Source organism: Schistocerca nitens, chromosome 6, assembly GCF_023898315.1.
Source record: "Schistocerca nitens isolate TAMUIC-IGC-003100 chromosome 6, iqSchNite1.1, whole genome shotgun sequence".
Lineage (NCBI taxonomy): Eukaryota > Metazoa > Arthropoda > Insecta > Orthoptera > Acrididae > Schistocerca > Schistocerca nitens.
In genome coordinates this window covers 77,685,140-77,697,280 of record NC_064619.1, presented here as the reverse complement: position 1 = coordinate 77,697,280, position 12,141 = coordinate 77,685,140, and positions in this window count along the sequence as shown.

Here is a 12,141-nt window from a genome sequence, read left to right as displayed (position 1 = left end):
TACCTGGGCTTCCGTGGGACGTGTGGTAGTTATCGAAGACACCATGACAGCTCCGGACTACGCGAGCACTACTGCGGACTATCTGCACCCAATCACGATTGATAGCTTCATCGTCCGCAATGGCGTCTTCGAGCAGGATGTCACAAACAAAAGACTCGTGCTACAGTGGTGAGAGTAGCATGACAGAGAAATCACGTTCATTTCCGGGCCACCAAATTCATCTAATCTGAACATGATGGATTATATTTGGGACGCAGTTCCTCCCAATTCCGTACTCTCATACCACCGGCCCGTAATTTACGGGAACTGCATGATCTGGGCATAGACAGCTGGTGCCACACAGGCCCATCTCCTGAAACCTACGACGGATTTCTCGAATTCCCGCCACGCAGAATCGCTGCTGTTTTGGGTTCCACTATTGGACCATTAAGCAGGTGGTTATGATACTTTCGCTCATCAGTGTAGCCTATTTCCAACGTAAACAACTGAAGTAACTTAGCCATCAAATGTAACGTACCATAGACAAGTTGATTAAAAAGATTTTGTTAAACACAATTAAACGAAGTAAAGAGTACACACTTCGAATTAGTAAATTTCAAATTATTTTGTAAATGTATGCTGACATAGGTTCGTCTCGACTTGTTCTCCGAAATAGAACTACCGTTGGAGCTATTGAGTGATTTTAGAGATAATATGATTAGACGATTAGAATTCCGGGCCAAATGAAATTGTTCACGCACTCATTCCGGCTCTACGGACGGCTGTGACAACGATTCTTCAATAACGCAGGACTACAACGATCTCTGTAAAATTCCATTATTATGTCCATGACATGTTTTGGTTAAGTGTTGTTAAGAATATAAACAAACGCTGATCCTTTGTATGTATTTTATGTGCTGTAAGTTTCAAATCCCTTTGAACTTAATGAATGTAAATATTCGTGATCTTTAAAAAACGTAGATCATACTTAAAGTGTCCGCCCCCGGTAGCTGATTGGTCAGCGTGACAGAGTCTCAATCCTAAGGACCCGGGTTCGACGTCCATTTTCTTAGCTCAGGGACTGTATGTTGTGTTGTCCTAATCATCATCATTTCATCCCCATCGACGCGCAAGTCGCCGAAATGGCGTCAAATCGAAAGACTTGCACCCGGCGAACGATCTACACGACGGGAGGCCCTAGTCACACGACATTTTTACTTATACTTAACTTTTGATTGTATAAAACTGTTATCACACATGGCAGAGACAAACTTTATTGATAAAATTTCCTCGGGCTCCAGTCACATCGAGTGGTTTACAACCCACGAGCTCTCGACCGAGTCCTCTCGGCCATTCGGAAGTGCTGACCACGATTCTTACACAACCACTCTGCCTTCAGTGACTTCACTGGCTCTCGCTCCAGCGCCATATATGATAAAGGTCATTTACGTGCCCGCTTCACCATTCCGACGGCAGTGTTCCAAACTGTGCACAGCTTCAGGTCGCCGTCTTTGTTGAAACTGTTTCCATAAATTTTTACTTCGATCGCTTCTATTACAACACTGTCTCAGAAACTATTAGACCCTGTGGTAACGGAAGTCTCGGCCTCGGCGAATGTATACGATGTCGGTGTTCTAGAGCATGTTCTGCTTTTCAGGACACCTAGGCGAAAGCCACCCACAGTCTGTCATACATAAAACTGTCCGCACCTACAAGGTATTTTAGATATTCCTGAATCCCTCTCCGTCTTTTAGAGGCCTCATTAGCTGTCGATTTTTTTGCCGGGGATCTCAAGACTGAATCGATTTTATGCTTGTTTAGGAACCAGCTAATTTTTCCAGCCATTGAGCCACGCAATGGCAGGAACGCCAGCGTCTGCGCGTCCTTCTCGTGGCTCTTCTGCTTCGTTTCTTCGGCAAGATGGTTTACGAAATCTGGCAGTTGCGGCAGCCATTTTCTTTGAATACTTTTCGTAAGTAGTTCAGTAATTTCGGAAGGGTTTCAGCGTCGGAAACGACTTCCGCTCGAGCTTTTCTGTGAGGGGTGATGATAGCTAGTAGCGTGCAGATATCGGTGTGTGTGTGTGTGTGTGTGTGTGTGTGTGTGTGTTTTCAGTAAACACTGCGTCTGACACACCTGCTATATTTGCTGCGAACGAGGACGTCAAGACGAGGCAAGGTACCACTCCATCGTAAGCATAATCAGACAATGGAAAATCCAGGATGGAATACAACAATATCACTAAAAGGATAGTTGCTGCTCTCCGTATAGCGGAGATGCTGAGTCGCAGATAGGCACAACAAAAAGACTGTCACAAAATAAGCTTTCGTCCAAGAAGACTTTTGTCAAAAATAGACGACAAACATACACACACAGACACACTCGCAAGTGTGTGTGTGTCTTTCGTCTATTTTTGACATATGCCTTCTTGGCCGATAGCTTATTTGGTGACAGTCGAACGTGTCGTCGACGTAACAATGAAAACAATGAGGTTTTGCTGGAATCGTGTCAAGTGCGGTGCCCTCAAAGTACTCCATAAACAGGTTGGGTATAACTGGAACTAATGGGCTTCTCATCGCCCATCGCGACGCCGTCCGTCTGGTTAAAATATTCTCCATCATACAAAAAAAAAAAAAAGATGACGTGAGAGTGTGCTTGAATAAATCCACAACAGCCTTCAAACTACTGTGAGAGCAGATCTATCGAATCCTTGATGGGAACTCACTTAAACTATTACACCACTTCAAAGCTAAGCGTCATATCCCCTTCTCCAAGACGCAAACACTTAATTCCACTCATAAAATCGGTCGTATTTTTAATGTGGTACACACAATGACCAATGTGTGGAGTAAGAGGACTGGCCAGATGTTTTGCCAGTCTGTAAGTTTGTAAGCCAGTGGTGCTCAGGATGGCATGTTGGGGTATGCTCTCTTTATGCACCTTTGGAAGGTCTCACAATATAGGAGATCGAGGTGCCTGAGTTTTTTAACGACATTCTCTTCCAGTGAAGGCCTCTTGAGAAGCTCCGACGTCTTCCTAATTATTCTGATCGTTGGGGCTCTTGATAGTGTTTGATTCACCTCCTGCTCCAGCGTCAACCAGATCTTCGCGTCGTCGTGAGATCGTTCCATAACGGCGGCTGCACTTCCCTTGTCTGCTGTCAGTGAAAGTTATTTGCTCTGACTCGATCGTTCGTTCGTTCAAGGGTATAAAAGTGTCTGCCTGCCTTTTACTGCAAACTGAATATACTGTCCTCTGTTATAAAAAGGCTGAACTGAAATAACTATAGTGAACACCGTGTCTCAGTGAACAAATTTACATAAACACAAAACTAACTGGCGTTCACCAAGAGGGAAATTAAATCAAAACAGTTACTCAAAAACTACACTACCAAAATCAAACTGTGCACTGTCCAAAAAAATTGAAACACTGGAATTACGTAGCAATGCTGTGAAGCACACATTGTTCATTGGCCTATTAAAAATCCGAATACAAAGAAAATGCTTACAATATGTGCGATGGAAACGAGATGAAAAACGGAAGAACCAACAAAATATGAAAAAAATCTCACCTCAAAAATTACAGCATAATCAGCAGCCAAAGGATAGCACGAAGAAATCGCGCCAACTAAAACATGCTAAAGTAAAACTATACACCCGATAGAAAGATTGGGATAATTTCCTCACACTATAAAAAACGTCTTACTTGAAAACACGAAACCTTTCATTATAATGACAATAGTATATTTAAAACCCTTATTCACAGAAAATCGACAGCTTTACGTTCTTCACAAAAGTCTTAAAATGCAATGCTTTTACGATTATGCAAATCTAAATGAATCAAAATGAAATTACCTAAACTGAAGTTGGGAAAGGGTTAGTTCCGTTAAAAAATGGCTAACATTATCAGAGCGCATCCGCAATGCAAATCCATTCTCTCGGTTCCATAAATGCTGTGTCTTGTAATATTCTTAGGATTTCCGTAGTATGAAAGCTGTGAGTACCCTTGGAAAGGCATTCACCTATCTGTATATTAAATGATCAACTTATGAGATGAGACCTATTCTTTGTAAGAAATTTGTTTTAAATAATTTACGTATCTGTAAAGATGCGCATCTAGCGCGGACGCTAATATATCGGTTGCGCAGTCAAAGAAACATTTTAACAGAAGCTGAACTGACGGTCCGCTTCGATCTAAATAAAATATGACAGTAAAAAACTTTTGTAGATCTTCAGATTTTAATGTACTTCTTCCGCTTGTAATGTGAATGCGTAAAGAAAGTCGACTTTAAGCCATAAAAGCGAGCGGTGTTGTCAGCGTGCAGACAACATTATTAACTAATAAAATTCAAGTAATTTATGTTCGAAACTGTAAATCGGCAAGTTATTGTTATGAAGGTGTTGAACGGTGCAAGAATTATCTTTAACGAAGGAGAAAAGTAATGACTGTAATTTGTGACAAAAACGTGAACCAAGGAGACAGCACAGGGCAGGCTGAAATCTGATCGCACCATACAGTTAGAAAAGTACTTATGTAAGTTATACTGTTTATAAATAAGCCCTAATTTGCTAGTGAGAATTGTTTGAATATATTTAGTGTTTACCAGATTGCTTATTCTATTCTTTTCCTTTATTATTTTTTTTTACCTCCATGTCATATTACTTTTATAAATGTCAAACAGCCTTTACTACAGCAGAGAATACTGCGGCATCCTGGTCGTAGACAGGAGGCCGTTCATTGTCTTCTATACAACTCACAGCTGCCCCATTCATAAATGATTTCATTTGCAAATGTAATTTTTTTAATTGTTCGTTATTAAAGGTCCCTTAGGCGATTATAAATTTCATACTGATTACGTAAAGAAATCCTGGTTGTTCTTTTCCAAGTAATAGAAGCCTTTGCGTAATCAAAAACTAGTCTCCTTCTGACAACGATCAGGAGCCGACCAGAAGACGGACGTCTTCGACCGCTTTCGTGTTTCCTGTGGCAAAGCTGTGCCAAACTGGGAACACGACATTCTAGTACGAAACAGCACTCGACTTCTCTCCCCTCTACAACTGAGCCAACGATACGCAAGTTCAGAGATACTACTGTCACTGCCGTATTCCACAGATCTTACACGCAACTACTTCGCTCTCTTAACACGCAATTTCCACTCATTCTGAAACTATCCGCAAATGAATCTCCAGTCCACGTATGTATGTCCACCTTTCAGTAGCACTATAATAAAAGGACCGTTTAGGACCTCGCGAAGACCATTAAGCTAAGCTCTTGTTCGACGTTAACGGCTTGAACTTCGAAACAATGCGACTCGTTTCTCGACGAACGTCTTCTGCAGTTTCACTGGGAATCTTGTGAACTGCTTCTTCCACACCACCTACGATGTCATCGAAAGGGATACTTCTTGGCGACAGGGCAATTTAAAGTCAAGCTGTTTAAAATCCAGGATCTTTCGGCCGAGTGTTTCTAGGCCATACTTAATTGGTGACTGTCGAATGATTGCTTCTCCCTTCCTTATATAGACGCACTACGTTCTACGCTGAAGCGCCAAAGAAACTGGTATAGGCAAGCGTACTCAAATACAGAGGTATGTAACCAGGCAGAACACGGCGCTGCTGTCGGCAATGCCTGTATGAGACAAGTGTCTGGCGCAGTTGTTAGATCGGTTACTTCTGATACAACAGCATGTTATCAAGACTTAAGTGACTTTGAACGGGGTGTTATAGTTGGCGCACGAGCGAAGGGGCACAGCATCTCCGAGGTAGCGATGAAGTGGGGATTTTCCCGTACGACCATTTCACGAGTGTACCATTAATATCAGGAATCCTGTGAAACATCTAATCTCCGACATTGCTGCGGCCGGAAAAAGATCCTGCAACAACGGGACCACCGACGACTGAAGAGAAACGTTCAACGTGACAGAAGTGCGACCCTTCCGCAAATTTCAGCAGATTTCAGTGCTGTGCCATCTACAATTGTCAGCGTGCGAACCATTCAATGGAACATCATCGATATGGGCTTTTGGAGCCGAAGGCGCACTCGTGCAAATTTGATGACTGCACGACGCAAAGGTTTAGGCCTCTTCCGTGCCCTTCACCACCGACATTGTTGATGACTGGAAACATGTTGCCTGGTCATACGAGTCTCGTCTAAAATTGTATCGAGCAGATGGACCGTGTGTGTATGGAGACAATCTCATGAATCTAAGGACGTTGCATGGCAGCAGGGGACTGTTCAGGCTGGTGGAGGGTCTGTAATGGTGTGGGGCGTGTACTGATGGAGTGATATGGGACCGTTGATACGTCTAGATACGACTCTGTCTGGTCCCTGGACCCTAAATTTCTGCAGAGGACGGGTGGAGAGTCTGTAATGGTGTGGGGTGTGTGCAGTTGGAGTGATATGTGACCGATGATAGGTCTAGATACGACCCTTACAGGTGACACGTATGTAAGCATTCAGTCTGATCACCTGCTTACATTCATGTCCATTGTGCATTCCGAGGAAGTGGGCAATTCCAGCAGGACAAAGCGACACCCTACACGTCCAGAATTGCTACAGAGTGGCTCCATGAACACTCTTCTGAGTTTAAACACTTTCGCTGGCCACCAAACTCCCGAGACATGCACATTATTGAGAATATATGAGATGCCTTGAAACATGCTGTTCAGAAGAGATCTCTACTCCCTCGCACTTTTACGGATTAAAGGATAGCCCTGCAAGATTCACGGTGTTAGTTCCCTGAAGCATTATTTCAGGCATTGGTCGAGTCCATGCTACGTCGTGTTGCGGCACTTCCACGTGCTCGCGGAGGCTCTCCACCATTTTAGGCAAGTATACCAGTTTCTTTAGCTCTCCAGTGTGTAACGTCACTAGTGCTTCCTCCAGCATCATATGTGGCAATGTTTCCATTGCACGTTTCCCGCACCCGCTTCAGCCTAGCAATAGCCGGATACAGGCTGTGCTTAGCTGCAGTCCGCTATAGAAGACGGAGCCCGTCTTGCATTCGCCGAGACATGTGGTATGACACTGACATAAGTTTCTGGGACAACGCCATGATGGAAGTGATCAATATAACAATTTCTGGCAATATGCTCAACAAAAACGGCGACCTGCAGCTAAACACAGGTTGGAACCTGGCCATCGGAAGACTGCAGCGGACGCGACAGTCGCTCAACGAAAAGATCAGCGCATATGGCGCTGGAGCGAGCACCAGTGATGTCACAGGAGGCAGCGTGGCTTTATAAGGACGGCAGAAGCAATCATTCGACAGTGAACAATTAAGAATCGCAGAGAAGCACTCGGCCGAATGCTCAGGGCTTTTAAACCACTTGACGGGGCTCTAAGCTCGAGAGAATTTTATCGGTATGTATAGCCGCGAAACTTTGCAATGGAGAAGTATTATTGACGTGTGCTCATTTTTAGTTAGTGTTGCGCAACCCATAGATAATGAGACGAAGAGGAATACTGTAAAGTAACAAAAAGATTTGGTGAGTATAGCTGCAGGAAGGAAGAAATCTCATAAAAGACCTATATCCTTGTCCGGCAGCTACTATAAGAAAATCATACCGCTGCCCTAAGCAACATTAAAGTGCTCTAGAAACTACTAGAGAAACAGCTCTAAGATTTTCAGCGTCTGTAAAGTATATCATTTACGCGTTTTACTGTTATATTTTCATGATAGGTGAAAAACATAAGATGTCTGTACCAACAGAAGATGCTAGTTTTAAAAATATATTACCTGCTGTTAAGTGACACTGTGTGGAAATCCCTTAAGGATAGATGTAGGACAAACTAGTGAAAAAATTTCTATTTGTTTATTGCTTAATTTAGTAGCCTAATTCCTTAAGAATAGGATCACAAAGTTTCATAAGCAAATTCGGGCTAGAAATATGTTCAAAAAATTTGTTTGGGCGCCTGAACCTACCACGCCCCTCTTTCTATGCTGTGATTCACACCTTCTCGTGATGGCTGGGTGTTGTGTGATGTCCTTAGGTTAGTTAGGTTTAAGTAGTTCTAAGTTCTAGGGGACTGATGACCATAGATGTTGAGTCCCATAGTGCTCAGAGCCATTTCACACCTTCTCTAAGCTAGAAATTTGTTGCGCTTTAATTTTTCGTCATACAATCGAAACGTACTGCAGTTGAGTCTAGAAGGCTGTGTGAAAGACTACCTTAGTTTGTTACTTTGCTTACAACGTGCTTAAGTAAATGTATGTACTACAAATTTATTTCAGATTTTAGTTTTCCATGTATCAACCTTATTTACTCGAAACTGGTCGTAACAGTGGTCGCATATTCGTAAAAGTGAGGAAATGTTGAATTTCACGTGTAAAAGGTACAGGAAGTTTGAATAACAGTGTTACAGATGATGCTCGTAAGTGTGAGGAACAATTTTCGTCAGTCACTCGAGTTCATCAAAAAATAAAATTAGTGAAGAAATTGGTGATGCTGTGTAAAGTGCCAAAGAAGATTTTTCAGTGGATTTAGGTTGACTGGCTTAGAAATAGTTGCCTACATGATTAATGTGTCATGTGCATATGGTAACTGTGGGTCAAAGGACCATACACTGTATGATGACAGTGTCCTCAATGGTTGTGAAAACAGCTGCATGTGCTGCCTGCCTAGTGTTCAGTAGTGGAAATGTAGGTAGGATTAAGTACCTGCTGAGGCTAGGCTTCCATCCAGGTGCATTCACACTGAAGATACTCAGAAGCATCTGGGAAGCGTGACTGGAGAAAGCTCAGGCAGCAGAAGAAGAAATGCAACAACTAGCTAGGCAAAGGATACAGGGATAGAGATTACTCCAGGAAGACGAGGAAGAAAATAAAGATTTTGATTACGAAAGCATTAGTCACTAGGCGTATAGCAATATTGTCAAAAACTGAAATGAAAACTTTAAAAGCGAATTGCTGTGAACTGATTTTTTTGAGAAATTAAGTACATCCTCTCAGGAACTATAAAAGCTAACCTCCTGAAATATGGCATAGTACTTAAGAATTACTTACTGAATAATCCTATGCAGCACTTATCGGTTAACTCTTCTCTGAGAAAAGTTCTCCCTTAAAATTTGAGAAAAAGAGTCCCAGGTAAAATAAAACTGAAAAACTAGTTTCAAAACAACTATGATCTTAAACAAAAATCTGTCCTACTTCTTCTATTAGCCTCTTATGCAGATTTAAACTGTCTACTTCCAGTTTTATTGCTTGATTAGTCTACGATATAAATTACATCACACACACATAAAAAAAAGGTTTAGCATCACCTCGGTTCCGAAAGTTCGGCAACCTGTACAGAAAATTGGAATAGAGATCAACATAAACACCATTTGCGTCCTTTTTATTGCTCATAACAACCAAACATTGCGTATGTACCACGACAGCGAGACCTTCAGAGGTGGTGGTCCAGATTGCTTTACACACCAGTACCTCTAATACCCAGTAGAACGTCCTCTTTCATTGATGCATGCCTGTATTCGTCGTGGTATACTATCCACATGTTCATCAAGGCACTGTTGGTCCAGATTGTCCCACTCCTCAACGGTGATTCGGCGAAGACCTCTAGAGTGGTTGGTGGGTCACGTCGTCCATAAACAGCCGTTTTCAATCTACCCAAGGCTTGTTCGATAGGGTTCATGTCTGGAGAACATGCTGGCCACTTTAGTCGGGCGATGTCGTTATCCTGAAGGAAGTCATTCACAAGATGTGTCCGATGGTGGCGCGAATTGTGGTCCACGAAGACGAATGCCTCGCCAATATACCGATATGGTTGCACTATCGGTCAGAGGATGACATTCACGTGTCGTACAGCTGCTACGGTGCCTTCCATGACCACCAGTGGCGTACGTCGGCCCCACATAATGCCACCCCAAAACAGCAGGGAACCTCCACATTGCTGCACTCGCTGGACAGTGTGTCTAAGGCGATCAGCCTGACGAGTTGCCTCCAAACACGTCTCCGACGATTGTCTGGTTGAAGGCGTATACGACACTCATCGGTGAAGAGAACGTGATGCCAATCCTGAGCGATCGATTCGGCATGGTTTTCCCGGCCAACAATGCCAAACAATCATTTAATTTTTGGCCCATCTGTACCACGCTGCATGGTGTCGTTGTTGCAAAGACGGGTCTCGCCATGGACGTCGGGAGTGAAGTTGCTCGTTATGCAGCCTATTGCGCACAGTTTTAGACGTCATACGATGTCCTGTGGCTGCATGAAAAGCATTATTTCACATGGTGGCTGTGGTGTCACCGCCAGACACCACACTTGCTAGGTGGTAGCCTTTAAATCGGCCGCGGTCCGTTAGTATACGTCGGACCCGCGTGTCGCCACTGTCAGTGATTGCAGACCGAGCGCCGCCACACGGCAGGTCTAGTCGAGAGAGACTCCCTAGCACTCGCCCCATTTGTACTAGCGATGGTTCACTGACTACATACACTCTCATTTGCAGAGACGACAGTTTAGCGTAGCCTTCAGCTACGTCCTTTGCTACGACCTAGCAAGGTGCCATATTCATCTTCAAGAATGTATTCTGAACAGATAATATTTGTGAATCATGTACCGTCAAGAGCGACGTTCGTCATTAATGGATTAATGTTAAGTATCAAACTAATTAGGTCCGCTTTTCTGTACTCTAATTCCTTGTCATGTTCCAGACCTCACGTCAGCATAGTCCTTCCCTCCTGACACCAGCCTGCGTGAGCTAAAACGTGTGCATTTCAGCCTCAATTCGTAACACGGTGTTGGCTCTTCTGCCAACACAACAGTGACTTTGCTGCCAGGGTTTCTGCGAGCCATAATCCGTAGGTAGCGGTCATCCACTGCAGTCGTAGCCTTTGGGCGGCATGAGCGAGGCATGTTATCGACAGTTCCTGTCTCTCTGTATCCCCACTCTGGTTCACTCAGAGACGGCTGGACACTTCCTATGTTGAGAGCTCTTGCTGGCACAAAGTAACAAGGCGGACGCCATCGAACCTCGGTATTGACCGTCTAGGCATGGTTGAACTACAGACAACACGAGCCATGTACCTCTTTCCTTGTGGAATGTCTGAAACTGATAGGCTGTCGGAGGCTCTCCATGTAATAGGTGCTGCTCATGCACGGTTGTTTACATCTTTGGGCGGGTTTAGTGACATCTCTGAACAGTCAAAGGGACTGTGTCTGTGATACAATTTCCACAGTCAGCGTCTGTCTTCAGTTCTGGGAGCCGGGATGATGGAAAGCTGTTTTTTATGTGCGTAGAAACGATGGTAATTAAAAATTCAAATGCTTATAAAATGTATCTCGATGCGTATTTTCAACAGAAATTGCGCACAACACCAAGCATTATGTTGTACATAACAGTCTCAAGCTTAAATGAAACAACCAGTTTACTGTTACCAGTCACTGTTTATTAATTTTTACAACGCGTTTCAGAGGGTTTAAACATTCATCGTCAGTTGGATTTACATTTGTTAGTATGACATGTGTCTGTGTGTTGTGTGCCGGCCGCGGTGGTCTCGCGGTTCTAGGCGCGCAGTCCGGAACCGTGCGACTGCTACGGTCGCAGGTTCGAATCCTGCCTCGGGCATGGTAAAATAGTGTTCCGTTTCTCTCACTAGACAGTGCCACAAGTTTATCCATAAAATCGTAACGCAACACACAGACACATGTCATACTAAAAAATGTAAATCCACTTGATGATGGAGATATAAACTCTTGAAACGCGTTGTGGAGATAAATAAACAGTGACTGGTAGCAGTAAAGTTGTTGTTAAATTTAATGTCAGTAACAGTCGTGGTATTCGCAATTAAAGTCACAAGTTTTACTATTTCAGCTATAAAATTTTGGAGATATACATGTTTTAAGTACAAGAATGCATTTTGCCCTGTCCTTATACAGTATGTGCCAACCATACTTATCATGCTACAAATAGACACATCAAAAAAGGTTTGTCTCATCCCCGTTCCCACAAGATCTGAAGATAGACGTTGACTGTGAATATTGTATCACCGACACAGTCCTTTTGATTGTTCAGAGTTGTCACTAAACCCACCCAAAAATATGAACAACGATGCGTGAGCAGCACCTATTAGACGGAGGGTGTCCTACAGACGCAGTTCCAGTCATTCCACGAGGAAGGAAGTGCACGGCTCATGTTGTCTGTAGTTCAAACGTGCCTAGTTGGT